Below are 20,708 nucleotides of genomic sequence, written 5' to 3'. Positions count from 1 at the left end.
TTGGACAATGGCTTCATATTCTAACTATTTAGAGAAATAATAAGGCAATGCTATCATGCAAAATTTACCATCTGGTGCTATGCGAAGTTTGCCAACAATGTCCATGCCCCATCTCGTACATAACCTTGGAGATATAATTGGATATAAAGGTTCTGCTGGTTGGTGCAATATATTGCCATGTCTTTGACATGCATCACATTTTTAGCGTTCTCCATTGCACCTGTTTTCATTGCTGGCTAATAGTATCTTGTCCTTAGGATCTTAGAGAAGAGTGCCTCGCCCATTGTATGGTTACCATATTCTCCTTCATGGATTTCTTTAAGGAAGATCTTGGCTCCATTTTCTTCAAGACATCTAAGATAGGGACTTGGTGCTGATTTTCTGAACAAGATATTTTCGGTGATGTTCAACGTGGAAACTTTGATTCTGAAGGTTCCTGTGTATTTTTCATTTTTAGGGATGGATCCATCTTTGTGATATTGAAAAATGGGTGAGGTCAAGACATGGTAGAAGGTAAAGATCCTTTCGGTCCGAGATATTAGTTTCTAAGATCTTTGACAAGCATCACGTCTTCCTTAATGTATTCTATTGCAGGTTTAAGGGCATGAGATATTGGAATCTTACTGTTTGGATGAATCTTGAAGGCAGAACCAAGATTATCTAATGTGTTTGCTTATGTATTGTCTTCCGTAGGTACCTGAAGTTTTTTTTATTCCAACATCATAGCCAAATTGCAAGTCCAAGATTCAAGCTTCATATTCAACCTCGTTGTTGGTTGCTTGAAAATAGTAACTTACTGCATGCGTCACATTGTTTAACTATATTTTGACTTATGCTCAAATTGAAGAAGTTAGCGGACCTTTGCAGAAGATGCTGAATATACATTGAAGGCTACAACTTGTGTGTTGATCTTGAACTATGTTATGATATTGAATTGTAATAACCTCCCTCTTTAAAGCTAAAAACTATTACTTTGGTAAGTGGTGGATGCATAACAAATATCAGGAGTAACACATGTGATTTTAGAACTAGTATCTTGGAAAAATTGCACTTTGACCGAAAATTTCTTAAAAAGTTTCACTCGCCAAAAATTTAAGGAGTAACACAAGCTACACCGGACTTCCACTAAGGTCCACCAATGTCTACCTTAGGACAAATCCGATAGAAAAAATCAAGATATGTGTAATCTAATTAATCCTCCTTTCGTTATAATGACTACATTTTAGATCCTTATTACATAGTGATCTGGCCTATGGATCGAATCAAATTTACCCACCTTGACTCGGTCCCTCATGGTGAATTCCGACACATGCCCAGTTTGAAACCCTGTTCTGCACACCTCTATTTACACGTACACAAATGATACAAGAAAAACCTCCATAAAATATAGCACATATGTCGACTCTCATATCTTAAATTTCATTCAACGTCCCTTTCTGTCATCAATACTCTTAGATCGATGGTCCTTTTCTTGTTGGTCTTAGTAAGTGTGCAATTGATTCCACGCATCACGCATGCAGAAACATTTAAGTGATTCACACTATATGATAATCTCAAAGTCCTAAGCTCCACTATTATTTGTGGATCCAATTACATTCCTTATCTCAAACACAATTGATAGGTAGTAAAGATAACTAAAACCTAATCACGATAATTATTAAGTTCTTAGCAATTTATATCTCTCTTTTTTTTTTTTTTTTTTTTCTCGCCGACATATATCTAAATACGTTTTTACAATATTTCGTAAAACTGTATACGTGGATTGAGAATGATAATCGACTATATAACATCAATTTTATTAATTCCTTTTCTTGTAATTTGTTAGAGATGTCCAAAAGACAACAAATACGTTAACCTTTACGTTATGTAAATAATATAGAAACTATACTTTTCCCCCCTCATAGAACATTTACATTAAATTATATATTTGTTTATTATCAATATCTTTTTAGCATTATATGTGTGTGTTTCTACAGTGGATTGATGCATCTGCAGGTTGCCTGGGTTTGCTAAAAGAGTAAAAGCTTATCCACTCAATGCTTCTTTCTCTCCACTTTCTACACACCGAATCAAACTTTTTAATTCTAAATTTAAATATCGTTTTCAAACGTAAGGCAAAGTTAAGTTGAGGTTTATGTGAACTAAATTCAAGTTCTTATTATAAGTGTATAACAGAACCTGTTGTGTTGGAACTGTCCAAATTTAAGATTAATTTTCATTATACAATTTAGTTTAAGCCAAAAGTATTCGTCACGATGTAAACAAGACTCCCAGAAACTCTTAAAGTGGGCCTGATTCCGCTATTTCACATGTTGCTTATCCTTGTTCGGAAAACAAAACTTGCTCAAAGATTCGAATAACTAAATCAAATGTCAACTACATTTTGTTGATTCTTAAATCCCAAATTTAATTCAACGTTCCTTTCCTTATCCTCAATAACTCCTTAGTACTGGTCCTGTTTTTGTTCGTCTGATGGATATAGATACAACATGTAACACACTTTTAGACCTCCCATACCAACATGGTTGGTAATCATGCTCATGACAAAATCGAATTAGAATTGTTTTTTTTTTTTCTTTTGGAAACGACGAATATCATTAATTAGCAAGGAATTAGAAATGAGAGCAATCTTTCCCTCACATATATACACCAATGAAATTACATCATCAACCATAATATTAGTAGACTGGAGGGTCTTGTTATTAAATTGTCTCATTTCCCGCTTTCCATTTTCCTCATATGAATCCATAAAAGATAGCTAATCAAGGGGATCTTGAGTTTATTTTTTTTTGGACAATTGTTCCATCCTACAACAAAGTTAAGAAACTTAACCATATCTTTAAGTTGCCTCTAAGGAATTCTACACCATTTAAGGATCCATTCTAGTCTATATGATCAAAAAGAATCTTACAAGTAAATGATCAACCGTCTCTTCAGCTATATCACACATGCGGCAGTTAGTCGTAGTGATTTAAACACCCTTTTTCGAAAGAGTCTATGCGACATGAATCCATCCAACTAGAATTGTTATAGTAGTTCAAATTTATATAGTTATATTACGCAATCACAAGGAATTTATAAACAAAATACATATTATGCAATGATAAAAAAAGTTGGACAATTTGTTGTGGAATATCACGTTATTTGTATCAACCCATTTATTGTTTATAAAAAGTCGTATAAGTACATCAAGTTCATTTTCAAAAGAATAACTAGACACTTTCAAAATGATACAAGAAAACCATCCGCACCCTTTAAAAAAAATACATAGATACGTACATGACATAGTGTAATACAAATACAACTAACTAAACATGGGGTTTATTTCTTTCTTCATGGATTCGCCTTCTGTGTGTAAATATAATCAAGATGCGCAACAAGGGTCCGTCTCATCATGCACTCTTCTTCACCAACTCCGTCACACCCTTCTTCAATCTCAACGTCCTACAAACAACACAAAACACAAATTCGAATATCAATTTTATGATAAGTTTAAGTATATATCATCATATGGGTGTTGAAGAGAGTAAACATACCTTGGTTGGTGTTCTTGTGGTGGTGGGTTCCGGCCGGGAGGCAGAGGAGAGGGAGGAGAAGAGGAGCAGAGAGAGTAAAAGGAAGAGAGCGGTGGCTTTAGACATTGTTGCTGACGGTTATTTGGTGGTTGAGTGAGGGTTGCAGAAAGAATGTATTTATAGAAACAAAGAAGTTTGGTGTGAAATGAGAGACCTTAGGATACGTAAGCACACATATATAGAAGTATTTGAATATTGAAGCGAAGACTCTCGAGTCATATCTAGAATTAAATCAAACTATTCTATGCCACATACTTTTTCTAACATGGGGTAAAGGACTTATATAGGTTTACTTTAAATTTTTGAGCGTAAAGCAAATATTTTTTAAATTTTATTCTTAAAAAGTTATGGGTATTGGTTTTGATGAATCGGTTTGATATGATGCGATAAGTGAATCCAAATAGATTTATGTTTTCAAAACATAGATCCAAATAATCAAATTAAATTTAAATCCGATTTGATCAAACCAAATTAGAATTGAGTTCGACCGGTTTTTACGATTCACCTTTTTAAAGGCAAGCCATTTTGAAAAATATATAATCACAATGTTAGTCAAATCTCTAAAAGATACAAAAAAGAATTTAGTTATGATTTATAGTCAATATTTTATCGACAAAAGCTTTTTGATAAGGAATACGTGGTACATATTAAAATATTATATCGAATAAATTTCTAATAATTAAAAATAATAATTTAGTAATTTTATAAATAGTTAAAAGATACGTATTAAAAATAAACGATAATTTGTTATTCGGTTTTTTTGGATTATTCGTTTATTATTTTATAAACAAAAGTCAATCCAAAATCCAAAATTCAAAATAAGAATTTGGTTTTTTCTAAAATCAATCCCAAAATCCGAGTATTGAAACTATATAGTTTAATCCAAATTGTTCAATTTAAAAATTCGGTTTTATGCAAATAATAAACCTTAAAAAAAGTTATTTTCAAAAGAAAATACATCAAGTATAAACCTTTAAATGAATATAAAATAACAATTCGGTTTTATGCAAATAATAAACCTTTAAATGAATATAAAATTAATTTTTTGCAATGTTTTGTATCAATTATGCATAAAATTTAAATTAAAATTTAAAAGTAAAATAAAATACATCAAATATAAATCAACTTTAAAAAAAATACTCAATCTAATTCATTAATAACTAAAATCATATTAAGAAGAAAAAAAAGTTATTTTCAAAAGAGTAGGGATGAAATGGTGATGCTAGCTAGATAACATAGGATACATATTAAATATTATAGTCATTTTAAAAGCCATAAAACTAATTAGATAAACGATGTTAATATAGGACTAATTCACTTGGTAGATGAGGAAGCCTTTTAAATTGGTGGTCCCTTGTTCACATTTAGAAGTAAACGAATTAATTAGCTTGATGAATTTATCTTCTAGCTTATAACCAATCTTTTAAAAAAAAATTAGATAAAGTATATTTAACAAAATAAACCAAATGATGGTTTAGTACATATATTTCAACGTACGAATCCTTTAAGGTTTAAACTAAGATATGATAATCAAATTTTTTTTATCATTATCACTATTATATAAATTCTTTTAAATAATTATTAAGTAAAATAATTTATTTAATTTGCTTTGATTTAGTGAATACGAATAACGGTCATTTATATATTTATTTTAGTTGCTAAATAATAACTTGTTGAATATAAATATATAACTTATTTGATATCCTTTTTATACCTTTTAATATGTGACCATACAATGCCTATAGTACTTTTCAAAACAACGAGTTAGTAGATACATGAGGTTGAATCCATGACCTATTGTTTGAAGCATTTTGTGAGATACTTTGTTACCTAAGTAACTAGCTCCAATTTATTGTATTGTGTATAGTTAATGATACAATATGTACACTAGATTATATATAATGTACACATTATATCCAAATTGGTTTGGATGTTCTCTTGTTGAGCACATCCTTCGACTTTTTATTAGATATTTTCAAAATTCCTTTTTATGAGGTTTCCTACAAATAAAGAAACACCCTTGAATTTTTAAGGGTAACAACTTTTTACTTAAGCAACATTTCACGAATGTTGTAGTATTTTATGTTTAGATATTTTGGATGGGGGATAGCTTCATTTCTTCTGTACAACGGGCTATTCAATTGGTTTTCAGGTTATCTTATTTTATAACCAATTTTATTTTTTATTTAGGACTTTCGTAAAAATGTATAGAAAACAAACATTCCCAACATCAACGATTCTTATATCATTTGAGGAAAAACAACCAGAAGTTTTAAATGTACTTACGCATGAAACCTCATTATAAAAACCCTACAATACTCGAAATATAAACGATCAACCTAAAACTACAACGATTATCAAGAAAACAAATAGAATAATATTGAAACCCTAATCTATACAGATTTAGGAAAGGGAAGATGAGAGAATCTTGAATGTGTGTGTTGTGTGTATTATGTGTGGAACCCATGTACCAAACAAATATATATTCAGGTTAATAACCCAACCCATTTAACTGAAGATCCACGAATCATTGAATGATTTTTACCTCCGTAGTCCAGAAGAATCAAGTCATATGCAATCTAACCCTTTCATGCAAAACTCCTTGTAACACCCGGAATCTTGAGGAACAATTATTTGGAAATAAATCGCCTTTTGAGGGTTGGACACGACATGTCTAGATTTGATGAATTGCGGCCTCTATTAAGGCGAACACGACGTGTTTATGCCATATCACAACGTGTTGGCGATTGGTGGAGAAAACCCTAATTTTTACAGTGTTGCACCATTTATAAAGGCCTTAAGTTATCATGGATGGTCTCCTTACCATCTTCTAATGCCACTAAAACCCTAAAATCGATCTTTAAGTCCGTTGGTGGTGTTATTGACCTAGTAAGAAGTTCTTAGTGCTCATTTTTGGTCTTTGTGCAGGAAGAGGAGATCTTGAAGTTGGCTTGCTTGGTGGAAAGGTTTTGGATACAAAATCATATTCTTTTGTTCATCCTTTCAAAGGTATCAAGTTTGAACCTTGGCTTACAGATGTTCATATCTCTTCATATTATACTTTGTTATCCTTTTGGTCCCTTTTTGGGTTGACGAGGGAGTGAAGTCGTTTAAGGGCTTGTTATTCCATATATGAGTTTATATTGGACTCCTTGAGCATAAAGGTGCACGCTTTATGAGATAATTTGTTACATGTATGCATTAAGTCACTTATTAAGTCCTTTTTAAGCTTAAGAGCTTCATTTAGACATGCATGAATGTAAATATGGCATCTTTACATGGATTTCCGACTCAAGGACGTCAGATCTATGTTTTGGGGCTATGTCTTTATGGATTAAATGCTTATTAGTTAAGCCGTTGCATTATTAAGCTTTAAGGATTGAGTTTTGAACCTTTTTTTTTGTAGTCCCAATGGATAAAGTTGGAAACTTTATCCTTCTTGACCACATTATGGACTAGATCTGAGCTTTGGTGCTCTTGTTATCAGAGAAAACAACTTAATGTATTAAGTTGTTCAAACTCTGGAAAAGCCGTGTTGGCTGGGATTTTCCTGATTATTTGGATGATGGCGAAACACGACGTGTTTGCAAGTGAACATGGATTGTTGACTTTTACTCTAAGCAGAAGTTTGATCAAGCTTGACCTTGGGATGTTTTGGACCACGTTTGGGCCTTTTGGATTATTGAATCAGGCCTTGGCTTTTGGGCTATTAAGAGGGTAAAAATGTCTTTTACCCTAGTTTGGAAACTTAGTGTGAGTCAGATCCGATTATTCATGGATGATTAACTTGTGATTAATAGTGAGGGGATTCTAGCGGGCGAGCAGCCATATATTCTTTATGTGAGATTTGGCAGTACAAGGTGTGCCTCCTCACTATGTTTAGCCTATCGAAGTCACCAATGCCGGCCCATGGGTTATTAAGTTAGGATTCTAGATGTCTGTGTGACTCTTGCATGTGTATGTATTGGTATGTATGTCGAGTGGGGCTCAATGTCGGGCAGAACCCGACGATTGTATTGTATCTTGTTATCTTTATGATTATCACATATGTTGGTACGATTATGTGTTTGTATCTTAGGCGGGGCCCATTATGGGAGTGTGGGTGGGGACCATATCTCAGTAGGCACGAACCGATATATAAGTGTGTGTGGGGCCCATATCTCGGTTGGCGGGGCCTGATATGCGAGTGTAGACAGGGCTTGTGTCTTAGTGAGTAGGGCCCGTTATGTGAGTGTGGGTGGGGCTCGTATCTCATTGGGGCTGGTCCCGTTATATGCATAGTTATGTATGGTATGAGGCATCTTAAGGAACTCACTAATCTTTGTACTTACAGTTTTCACTTTATGTTTCAGGTACTTCGATTTTCAAATGGAAGAGCTCGGGATGACTGTAGAGCACACACCACATGTTTCCACATTCTGTGAATTACTCTGATTTGATGATGTTTTTGTTGAATCTTTATTAACTTGGTTTTATGGGAATGTTATGTATTAACAATTTATTCATCTAAAATAGAAAATTTTATGTTGTTTTTGGGACGTTACACGTTGGTATCAGAACCTTGGTTTGAGGGATTCAGACATACTCTCGGGTGTGTACGAACTCAAACTGAGGATTTGGTAAAGTTTTTCAAAAAAAGAAAGAAAGAATAAAGAAAGTTGACTTAAAAAGGGGAAACAAATTTTCTAATACAAGAAAGGGTGTGGTGCATGAAATCAACCGAGTTGAAGTAAGTTTCTCCCAAAATACCAATACATGCTATCTAATATTATTTGATTTATGAATCTGTGAATCACATGCTAGTTAGGGCTAAGGATCTACTAAGTTTTTGCATGATAGAATGTTAGGGGAGATGCCTTGTATGGCTATTGTAAGAGCTTGTAGACTTGCTTGCTAGTTCTGATTTGCCAGTGATAGGTTGGCATGTTATGTGACGCGTGGTAAGCAAGGGAGCATGGGATGGTGGATTAGGGTTGTAGTATGTGGGATTTGATGCTTATGATTATTCTGTGGATTGGAGTGTTACTGCATCATTGTTGCTTTCTTTTTTCTTTGCGGAAGTCATAAATAATAAGAGTTAGCTATTAAGTGAATATGTCAAGTCACATGTGGTAGAGATTGAATAATCTCAGAGTAACGGATTTGAACCTATTGTGCAGCTCTTATTTGAGTCTAACCATTGTAGGGATGAGTCTTTTACTCGAAGGATTATCTAAGCCTTATCATATGTGATTGTGTTCACGAGGTAGCTAACTGACATTATGAGGAGTTCTTCAGTAGCTGATGACGGGATGAGACCCGAAACCTAGGAAAGCATAGGGATTGCTTTAGTGGGTGTTATTGTGCTGGGTAGCGAGTATTTGGTGCACGGATTTAAGAAGGTGACTTAGAGGATTCAGGAGGATTCTTGAGGAAAGTATGGATAGGTGTCGAAGGTAGTATTTTTTGGATTAGTGTCTAAGCCCGTAACCATATTTGATAAATACTTGACCCGGTTGTGCATGGTCCTTTTGGGTTGCCTTCACCAAAGCAACTTGACTGGAGAAATAATAGAGAAAGAGGTTATTATGGTCTATTAATATATTATAAGAATAATATATTAAAAAGAGAAATCATATTTGTTTAATTAACATTGGTCAATAATTAATTAAGGATTGATTTTTGATCAAAAGAAGTTAATTGAACTAGGGAGACTGAACTGTAATTATGTGATAGTTATAAAGTTGGGCAAGGAAACCCTATGGGATACGGTGGAAAAATTCAAGGGGTTAAAGGCCTTAGAATTCATCCAAGATAAGGCTTCTAGAATTATCCTTTGGGCTTCTTGGTGGCTGAGCAACCAGATAAGGATAAGAACTGAAACCCTAATTCCTACACTTAAATAAAGGACCCTTGGTATAAGAAATTCGGCCACTTGATCCTAGAAGTTCCTAAAGCAAAATTTCTACCTCCTCTCTCTCTCTCTCTCTCTCTCTCTTGCTTCTTGAATTGCTCTTGGTGTTTATGAGCCATTAGAGTACTACACTTATGGTACTTGCTTTCAAAGATAAGAAGATTCAAGAAAAAAGTCATTATTACAATATACCAACAAGAGGTATGTAATTCATTATTCCTTATGATTTTTCGAAATTTCTAGAAGCATGCTAGGTTTCCTTTTGTGTTCATAATGTTGTATGACTAATAGTGAAAACATAGTTCCGTATCTAGGGTTGCATGCACACATAAGATTGTTTGTATAAAACCCAACAGTGGTATAAGAGCCTGGTTTTTGTTTTCAATTAGTTTTATACAAATGTATGAATTTGACACATTAGGGTTTATAGTCAATAAACCCTAGAGGCATGATTTTTGAAATTAGGGTTCTTAAACCTTAAATTTCGAAATTTGATAGGGTTTCCCAAACCCTTTCCTTAGCCTCCAAGATTTCGAATTTTAGGATATCCAACACTAAGGTTTCGAAATTTGCCTCCTCCCCAAGATAAGATCCCTAAATTTTAGGGATTTGGATAATTCCATATCTTGTAATTATCCCTTAATTGTTTTAATATGGTAATTAAAGAATTTTGAATTATCCCATCCCAATGTTCGAATTTTAGGGGATTTAAGGGATTATGTGACATCCTCAAAATCACGGCTAGAAAAGACCGGTTTTGTTTATACTTTATTTCAAAATCAGAGTTATCTTTTAATAAAAGGGTTGCGGAATTTGTCCCAAAACAATAATATGATAAAGATTTATCAAAAGCATTTCCATAGAAATGTATTTCATTAAAAGACTCGGGATGTCATGTTCGTACAGATCAAAAGTATAAACAGTACAATATAAGCCTTACTACATTATTTCATATCTACAGGCCTATATTCGTAATCCCTCGTCCAAAACATCACACCTATGCTCATGCGCTACTACCTGTAATACATAAAACTGAGTGGGTCAGGCTTGGGAGCCTGGTGAGCACATAGGGTTTTCAACCCACAATAAATAAGTTTATTAATTTCATCAATCAACAATAACCCGATTACCCGTTCCCGTTATCCTCACTTTACGTCCCTAAACACCTATCATAAGGGACCTAGCCTAAGGATCATCATCGGGACGGACACTACTGCTAAGGGGATTCCTCAGCAATAAATGTCCTAATAGGCAACCATGTGGGGGATGGAGTACACCGGCGAACACATCGTTCACAACACCTACAGGTTGCGAGCCTGCTAGTGTTCCACTGGACTGTCTAGAAGAGTCCGTGGTCGTCATCTATACTCCGCTAGATGACTGGATCAACAACAACAACATTGAGGCCTCTCATCATTTTATTACACATCACCTATTACATCTACCCGTGTTTTACCCCAACATTTTCGTAGACATAAAATACATATACAATTGTAATCATTGTAAACATGTATAACAACGTTCATCCATCATAGATAGCAAGTATTCAGATAATATGCACACATAGCACATAATTTATATAAAATACTTCATATCTATGTGTAAGCTGAAAGTTACTATGCACTCACCTGATTAGGTGGTGACTCAGCACTCGGACAGCGCTTTGATACTCTCAAAATGATATTCCTTTGATAAAACCTAGTACCAATACCACTGGGGTTTAGTCTAATGATAACCACGACAAATTAATCATCTGACTATTATTATTATTATTATATAAGCATTAATAACACTCAATACAACTCATAATAATAGCCCAAATAATTATTTTAAGGACCTAATAACATTCCTATATTAAAACATAAGCTAAACTAAAGATAGGTTAGGCGTAGCTCACTTACAACGAGTTTTTCTCGAAAACCGGGCTTCACTGGAGCAGCGTTCCTGAGCCGAAAGGCTCTTTTCTCGGGACTCCGGGAGCCTCGGGGCTTCCTTCGGGTTCTAGGGGGTTTACCTAGGCTTTTAGGGGGGTTAGGGGGCATAGAGAGCGAGTTTAGAGAGAGAAAGAAGAGGGTTGAGGGGTGAGGAAATGAGGGAACCCGACACCTCTATTTATAGGGGAGAAATCTGATGGACTCGCCGAGTAGGGGGGACCTACTCGCCGAGTTGGTCCATGTGGTGGCCTTCTGGTGGTGCCACGTGTCCAATTCTGGTGGTGCCACGTCACCCCCTATCGCGTATCAGCCTTCAAACTTAGAAAAATCACAACTTTCGCATACGAGCTCCGTTTTCGACGTTCTTTATATCCACGCGTAGGTAAAATCACGATCTACAACTTTTGTTTAGACTCCGTCAGCTAATTCTCGACCGATCTCAAATTTAACACTAGGAGGCGTTTAGACTGTTAAATGACCGCGAAGAATTCATAACTCCTTCATACGGACTCCGTTTTCGTCTGTCTTTTTACCGTTGAGTTCCTATGAATAAGATCTTCAACTCTCATTTAGGTCGCGTAAGCCAAAAACCGCTCGAACTAAAATTCGAGTTTCGGGCCGTGCACTGCTAAGCCGAATCTTAGAAAAATCATAACTTCTTCATACGAAGTCAGATTTGGGCGTTCTTGTTATCGATGTTCTTAGTTTAACATATTATACGGCTTTTGTTTAGATTGATAAGGCTAAATCTCGCTCTATCATAAATTCATTATTTACATCTCCCGGTGTCGTGCCGATTTTGCCGTAAAACTTCGGCGGGCCATAACTTCTTCGTTTATATGTACGGAAACCTTGAGACATATTCTACAACTTTATGTAGAGATATCGGGATTATCTCACACTTTATTTTTGACGCTCATTTTTATTCTTTATTAATTATACATTTATAATTAAATAATAAACACATAAACACACATAATTCACATAATACTCAAATATTTCATCTTTATTACTTCAAAAAGAGTTACAATAGTTGACCTAGACTATTATATTGACAAAAATGCTTAGCCCTGAAACCTGGGCGTTACAGATTAGGTTAAATTAATCGTTTAACTTAATAGATAATCCTTCGAGATTTAATAATTCAAAATAATTGTTTAATTTTGGGATAATTGTTAAATCAAAGTTTTAATATTTAAAATTTTAAATTAAATTTTTTTAAATTTGTGAAATTTTAAATTTTATTAAAACTCTAGTATTTTAAAATGTTTAAAATACACCCTATACTATTATAATATTACAAGATTAATATGTATATATGTATAACTTAAAATTCTAGTCTTACCGTTAGTAGGCCTCATTCACGAAGTTGATCTATAAGGGGGGGGGGGGGGGTATAAGGTTATGTGTGACAACCTGAAATTTCTTTCTTGTACAAGAAACCAACCGAATCCAAGTTCGACTCATTTCGTTAGCTTTCAATACCATTTGGGATCTATTGGAGCATTCTAAACGTAATGCAAACGAGGTAGAAATCGACAATTGGGATAATACAAAGCGTATGGGCCAAATACTCCAAAACATGGAGTGTGCGGCCACACACTTGAGTGCACGGCCCCACACAAGTGTGTGCGGCCGCACACCCGTTTCCAGCCGTACACTCACCTCTATATATAAGGGAGGACCCCCTTTCATTCATTCTTTCCTCCTTTGGCTGCAATCTACTTCTCTCTCTAAAAATCCCATCCAAAGAACACTCTACGGGCCTCAAGAACGTGAATCACCCCATCGATCGACTTGTTACTGGTAAAACATTTGAATCTAAGCACACCTTCATATGATGGCTGCACACCTTCATATGGTGACTGTACACCTTCATATGACCTAAGAACACCTCAAAATCAACATTTTGGACACAAATTAGGAGTGTACGGCCGCACACCCCTACTGTACGACCGCACACTCATGTGTGCAACCGCACACACACATTTATTGTACATTTTGACCATTCACTCCCTTGTGTAGTCATATACCACTCATATACAACCTTATATGGTTGTAACACTTCATAATAAGTGTTTAATAGTCCCTAAAAAGGTCCCACTACAATAAATAGTTATTCCAAACACTAATTACACACACACACACAGACACACACACATATATATATATATATATATATATATATATATATATATATATATATATATATATATATATATATATATATATATATATATATATATATGTCATTGTATGGTTAATAGGATCCGTTGGTGCTCAAGTCCGCAATTAACACTCAACCTCCTAAACTGATCCTACCATCGCATCACTCACTACAAGTGAGTTCATAGTCCTTAATCAACCTTTTAAATGTTTTTATACATTTTATGGGGGGAATACAAGTTGAACCAAACAAGCTATAGTACTAATCATATGTGATTTACAACTTGTAATTAAAAAAAGATTTTCTATACTTTCACATTACCATACCAGTAAAGTTGTTTTAAATGTTTATTAAACTTATTTCATGTTTAAATGTTCTAAGAACTATTTTCCAATGCTTTAAAAATGGTTTTCATTTTCAAATCATGTCTACACCAATATATTTATATAAGTAACGCTTGAAGGACTTAGAACTGATAGATCGCCTTATTTCATGTTCTTGTCTAATTGTGGGCTTATGGTATTATGTTATTTGTCCGACTGTCGTTGAATTCTTAGTTATATATCATATATATTTGTGTTTGATATAAAAGTCTTCGCTTCACTTCAACACCTTTGTGTATCAAAGACATTTAATTAACATCTATATTTAACTATAATAGGTATAGTTAAAGGTTTCCACTTGTTACTATTGCTACTATGATACTCACTATGGTTAGTACAGTTATGAGTCTATACGTACTAGACATTATATGAAGAGAACACTAAACACTATGCGAAGAGAACACTAAACACTATACAAAGAGAACGCTATATACTACATGAAGAGAATACTATATACTATACGAGAGAATATACTAAAATAGAATGTGAAGCACTAGTTCTCGATACGACACATCACTATGAGATCTTCGTGTAACTAGGGCCACCTGGAGGGAGAGCGAACACTCTGTGTATAGATCTATACGGGATGGACAGTCCCACATCCCGAATGCTAGCTACAATCCGAGACGACTAGGCCTAGGGATGACAAAACATCACTACGCTACATGTGACCTGGATGGTCAACTGTTATACTACGGTCACTCAGCATGGTTACATACGAATTCACATTCAAACCTTAATGAACATATTAAGAATTAAAGGAAAATAGATTTCCCGGGGTGTGTACACATTTAATACTATCTGGAGCTTACATTTCTATTACATCTAGCCAGCAGTGACACTGCTGGGGTAAAACTTTATTCTTCCAATTTCTTTGTATAAACGGAATTTAAAACTATATTTTCACACTAACATTTTCACTGGGAAAACTCTAACATTTTTATAGAATAAAACTTACAAATACCCGAGTTTTGGTAAAGGACTACTATTGCTGGAAAATATAGGATTTTCTAGGGTTCACACTATTTTCAAAAACTTGATAACAATTGTTGTATTACTTGGTTTTAAAAACTTTTTATACAAGAAATGACACTAAATACTTATGAACTCACCAGCTTTATGTTGATACTCGTTTCAAAATAACTTGTATTCTCAGGTCATCAGTAGGCAGGTACAGATGCAGCTTTTGAGAAGATGGAATATATATATATATATATATATATATATATATATATATATATATATATATATATACACACGACTCATCTATTATTTTGATTATACTTTTGGTGTCTATTGTATAGAACACACTTGTATTACAATTACTATACTAATGAAATGGATGTTGTTGCTTGTCCTTACTATTATGCATTTATATGATACTGTACATGATGTCCTCCACCCCAAAACGTATTCCGCTGTTCTCGGTTTTGGGGTGTGACAGATTGGTATCAGAGCATTGTTTATAGTGAATCAAGTATATCAACCCATAAAAGATATACAAACTATAAACACTACGGGATTAAAACACTGTGACCAAGAATATATACTTTTAAGTAATAAAATATTTAACTAAGTATATATAAACATCCACTTGATACACATGGCCAATATCATACTATAACATAACAAAAGTATTAAGATTGTTGAACAACACAATTAGGCTTAGAGATATATAGTCAAATCTAGGTGGATGTAGCCTGATCAACTACATCTTCCTAGGATTAACCAGCATATGCCTAAGGATGGTTGTGGTGTTGCAACAAGTCTAAGAACTTATCAACACTACTATAAGAACATTATAACAAGAATACTATAGGAATATTCCGTGAGAACTAAAAAGGTCGTTACTAGCAGGGAGATAGTTTCTAAGTGGATACTCTACGGTTACATGTGTCTAAGACGTTATAGACTTAGAATCTATGATATTTGCTTTACTTCCTGTTCCTTGTTTGGTTGTGGATTTAGAGTTAGGGTCACTTATTCGAAGGTTTATCTTGTTTCGGTCGCATGTAATTAGTATGCACTATGCAAGTATTGGTCTAACTAATAACGATCCTATTATAAGTATCTTAGATTAGTACGCCTATTAACAATTCTTCCCCTTTTCTCGCATAGATATCATGGCCGGATTTCATCATGGTGACATGTACTTCCCAAATCACAGCAATGCGGGATGGATTAAAGAAGAGTCTGATAAGGAACGTCAAATCCATTTGGAGGACCACCAAGCAGAAGGCTTCTCAGATGGGTCTGACTCCGAACCTGAAGTCAACAACCTACCCCCTATGGCCCTGGTCCCAAACCCTAACCCCCGCCAGGCCTTCAAAGGCCCGACGCCTGCATGGGTGGAATGCATAGAGACGTTGAGTGATGAACAAAATCAACCCATTCCATTCAATAGAGACCAAAGCTTTTAGGATACGAGCGAAGGAGGATCAGCAGATAGAGTCTTGCCCATCCTTGTCCAAAGAGTTGTCCGTAATGAAATCCAAGCCAGGACGACCCTCCAGCATATCAAAGAGGTTGATACAAATGGATGACTACACTCCCTTCGTACCAGCCGCCTGTAGCATGCTAGGGAGAGGTCCGCAGTAGACCACGAGGCCTTGCTTCGGGCATTAGATGATACTCGAGCTGAAGTCATATAGCTCCCGGTTCGCCAGAGGGTCTACGAGCGACACCTCATCGACTTGGAACATCAACTGGCCGACCTTAGGGTTTGCCCAAGAAACATCCGCCGCCGCCATTAAAAGATGACTAGTACATCTTTTCTTTTGACTTAGAAATAGCCTTTAGCATCTGCGCTTGAATGAAACACTTGTCTATATAATATTCCCATCTCCCATAATGCTAAGTAGCCTTCTAAATTGTCAATCATTTTTCCCTTCATATGGTTTGATGTAAGGTCTACTGGTAGGCCAATTTTCCAGGACATATTTACATCAGTAATACCAGTAGTATTGACAGTTATCTAACCTATTGGGAAAAGTCTATACTCTTATGTATCCCTACTCGATATATGACTCTGTCTGACAACTTGTCTGTGGTGATTTAATTCATGAAACACTTTCATCATACTCACAATTGTTTCTCACTATTGTCGTCATCCCTATAAATTTTCAGTAAAATATGTCGCCTCGAAAGCATCCGATCAGAGGCACGCCTGCAAACCAAACTCCTCCTCCTCCACAGTTCGATCTGGTGATGTTTCAGACAGCTGTAACCGCAGTTGTGGCCGCAGCTATGGCCCAAATAAATTCAGGTGATGCAAGTGGAGCCGGAATGGGCACCAACTCTAGATATGGTGAAATCCACTCTCGTACACATGGGTGTACCTATAAGGATTTCATGAGCTACAAACCCACGTTCTTCAATGGAACCGGAGGGATCATTGCCTTGTCCCAATGGATCGAAAGAACCGAAGCCATCTTCGAGATGTGCTCGTGCCCCAAGGAAAGCAAGATTAAGTTCGCTGCTTGCACCTACATCGAAAGGGCCTTGACATCGTTGAATGGTGATGTCAAATCACTCTCCTTGGTAACAGCCAACGCCATGAGATGGGACACGCTAAAGGACCTTCTAACAAGGGAGTACTGCCCTAGGGGAGAAATCCAGAAACTCGAGGAGGAACTCTGGAACCTCAGGATGAAAGGGACTGACGTGGTGGCTTATACGACTAGGTTCTGCAACCTGGTAACTATGTGTCCTAACATGATCCCCACTGAGGGCAAGAATATTGAGCGATACATTTGGGGTTTAGTGCCCCTGTATCGAGGGAACGATTTAGCATCACGCCCTACGACCTTTGACAGTGCCAAGGAATTGGCCCAAAGGTTGATTAACCATTAAGCCCCTTCCACTCCATCAATGACAACAGTGATTGCTACTGCACCCATAAAGACATCCGACAACAAGAGGAAACGGTCGGACTGGAAGAAGAAAAAATCAACCCAATCCTCATCAAAGAACTAACAAGTAGTAGCTGTCCATGCTGCCACTACTCCTGCTACCCCTGTGCCAACCAAAACATATGCTAGGAACCTGCCCCAAGTACACCAAGTGCCCTTTTCATCATAAAGGCCCCTGCCGTGAATTGCACTGCACTAACTGCAACTGGAAGGTCCATACTGTCCGGTTTTGCAAGTCTCAACCCAAACCCATTTCTTAGATCCCCAACACGAGAGTAAGCCAGGGCATTTCAGAAGAAACTATCTGAAAACTAGGAATACTGGAGGAAATTAAAGACTACTTGCTATTGGCCATAATGAAGCAGTAGCAGTCCCCATAGTAGTCATGGGTACGTTCCTTCTTGATAACTCTTATGCTTGTATCCTATTCGATAGTGGGGGAGAAAGAAGCTTCGTAAATCAAAACTTTAAACACTTACTTAAACAATCCCCGTAATCGTTAAAAGAAAACTTCATCGTAGAAATCGCAACGGAAAGACAGAGAGTTCTAACGAGATCTACATGGGTTGCACCCTCATGCTAGATAATCACTCATTCCTAATCGAGCTCATACCAGTATCGATCAAAAGTTTTGATGTCATTGTGGGCATGGACTGGTTGAGTCTTCATCATGTCGATATCCAGTGCTTCGACAAATCCATTGTGGGCATGGACTGGTTGAGTCTTCATCATGATCTACGGAGACAAGCCCAGTACGAGCCTTCGTATCATCTCAAGTATTCAAGCCCAGAAATACCTGCGTAAGGAATATCATGCGTTCCTTGCTACTAGGTCTACCTCCCCAACGTCAGGTTGAGTTCAGGATCGACTTGATTCCAGGAGCTACTCTAGTAGCCAAATCGCCCTATCGTCTAGCGCCTGCTAAGATGCAAGAACTGTCCGGTCAACTTAATGAGCTGCCATTCGGACTGACCAACGCACCTGCAGTATTCTTGGATTTAATGACTAGGGTGTGCCGTCCTTACTTAGATTGGTTCGGCATCATCTTCATTGATGATATACTTGTCTACTCTCAAAGTAAGGATGAGCATAGCGGTCATCTACGATAAGTCTTGGAAACCCTACGATCGGAGAAGCCTTACGCAAAGTTCTATAAGTGCGAATTTTGGATCCGAAGAGTTGAATTATTAGGACACGTGGTTAGCGAAGAAGGAATCCACGTTGACCCATCCAAGATTAAGGCTATCGAGAACTGGTCAGCACTGAAGACGCTTACAGAAATTCGCCAATTTCTAGGCCTCGCTGGGTACTAACGCAGATTCATTTAGAACTTCTCTCGAATCGCGAAAATCCTTACAATATTAACTCAAAAAGGTGTGGCCTTCGACTGGGGAGAGAAGCAAGAGAAGGCATTCCAAACCCTGAAACGAAACTTATGCACCGCACCGATACTATCCTTCCATGAAGGGACAGAAGATTTCGTAGTATACTGCGATGCATCCAATCAAGGGCTCGATTGTGTTCTGATGCAATGAGGTAAGGTCATCGCCTACGCCTCAAGGCAGCTGAAGACACACGAGGTTAACTACACCACACACAACCTTGAACTAGGGGCGGTTGTGTTCTCCTTAAAGATATGGAGACACTCCCTGTACGGTACAAAGAGTACGATATACACCGACCACAAAAGCCTGCAACACATATTCAACCAGAAGGAGCTCATTATGAGGCAACGATGGTGGGTTGAACTACTCAATGATTACGAATGTGAAATTCATTATAATCCGGGTAAAGCCAATGTAGTAGCAGACGCCCCTAAGTCGAAAAGAATATTCTGGTCGAAGAGTCAAGTCATTAACAATGACTATCCAATCGCATCTATCCGCACAGATTAAGGAAGCTCAGCTCGAAGCCTTGAAACCTCAAAAATGTGGCGGGAGAATCCCTATGAGGAATGGATAAGACTTGGAAGTCAAGGGTGACGGAGCCTTATATCTCATCAACCGAATCTGGATGCCGCGACACGGTGGCTTCAGAGACTTAGTCATGAAAGAAGCCCACAACACTCGATACTCCATTCACCCAGGTTCTGATAAGATGTATCTGGACCTTAAAAAGTTATACTAGTGGCCTAACATGAAAGCAAAGATTGCTACCTGCGTGAGTAAATGCCTTACTTGCGCCAAGGTCAAGATCGAATACCAGAAACCATCAGGTCTACTACAGCAACCGGAGATACCTAAATGGAAGTGCGAGCAGATCACTAGGTATTTCATAACCAAACTACCCAAGACAATGGGTGGGCATGATACCATATGGGTCATCATCGATAGATTGACCAATTCCGTGCACTTCCTGCCCATCAAAGAAACATACAAGATGGAGAAGCTCACAAGAACATATATTAGGGAGATCGTATGACTGCATGGTATTCCCATATCTATTATCTCCGATAAGGATAGCAGATTCACTTCGAGATTTTGGCAGTCACTACCAAACTCCTTGGGAACGAGGGAACGAGGCTGGACATCAGTACAACCTACCATCCGCAAACCGACGAATAAAGTGAGAGAGCTATCCAAACCATGGAAGATATGCTACGAGCTTGTGTGATTGACTTCCGTAAGGCATGGGACACCCATTTACCCCTTGTCTAGTTTTCCTACAACAACAATTATCACACGAGCATCAAGGTTGCTCCATTTGAAGCCCTCTACGGTCAAAAGTGCAGGTCCCCTCTGTGTTGGGATGAAGTGGGTGACACACAATTAGCTAGAGGACGAGCTCATGAAAGCACTCTCACAGGTCCAGAGATCATTTGAGAAACTACAAAGAAGATCGTTCA

At 36.8% G+C, this 20,708-nt stretch overlaps 1 long non-coding RNA gene across 1 annotated transcript; it reads right to left on the bottom strand.

The window, feature by feature from the left end:
• Window positions 1-3,228: 3,228 nt before the first annotated feature.
• LOC145033842 (uncharacterized) lies at window positions 3,229-3,676 on the bottom strand. The gene is made up of 2 exons (XR_013677736.1): window positions 3,537-3,676; window positions 3,229-3,444 (listed from the first exon to the last, which is right to left on the bottom strand). It is a non-coding gene; the product is annotated as an uncharacterized LOC145033842 (long non-coding RNA).
• Between the last annotated feature and the right edge of the window lie 17,032 nt (window positions 3,677-20,708).

Source organism: Lactuca saligna, chromosome 3, assembly GCF_052625555.1.
Source record: "Lactuca saligna cultivar CGN05327 chromosome 3, ASM5262555v1, whole genome shotgun sequence".
Classification (NCBI taxonomy): Eukaryota; Viridiplantae; Streptophyta; class Magnoliopsida; order Asterales; family Asteraceae; genus Lactuca; species Lactuca saligna.
This window is presented reverse-complemented; position numbering and strand designations above follow the sequence as displayed.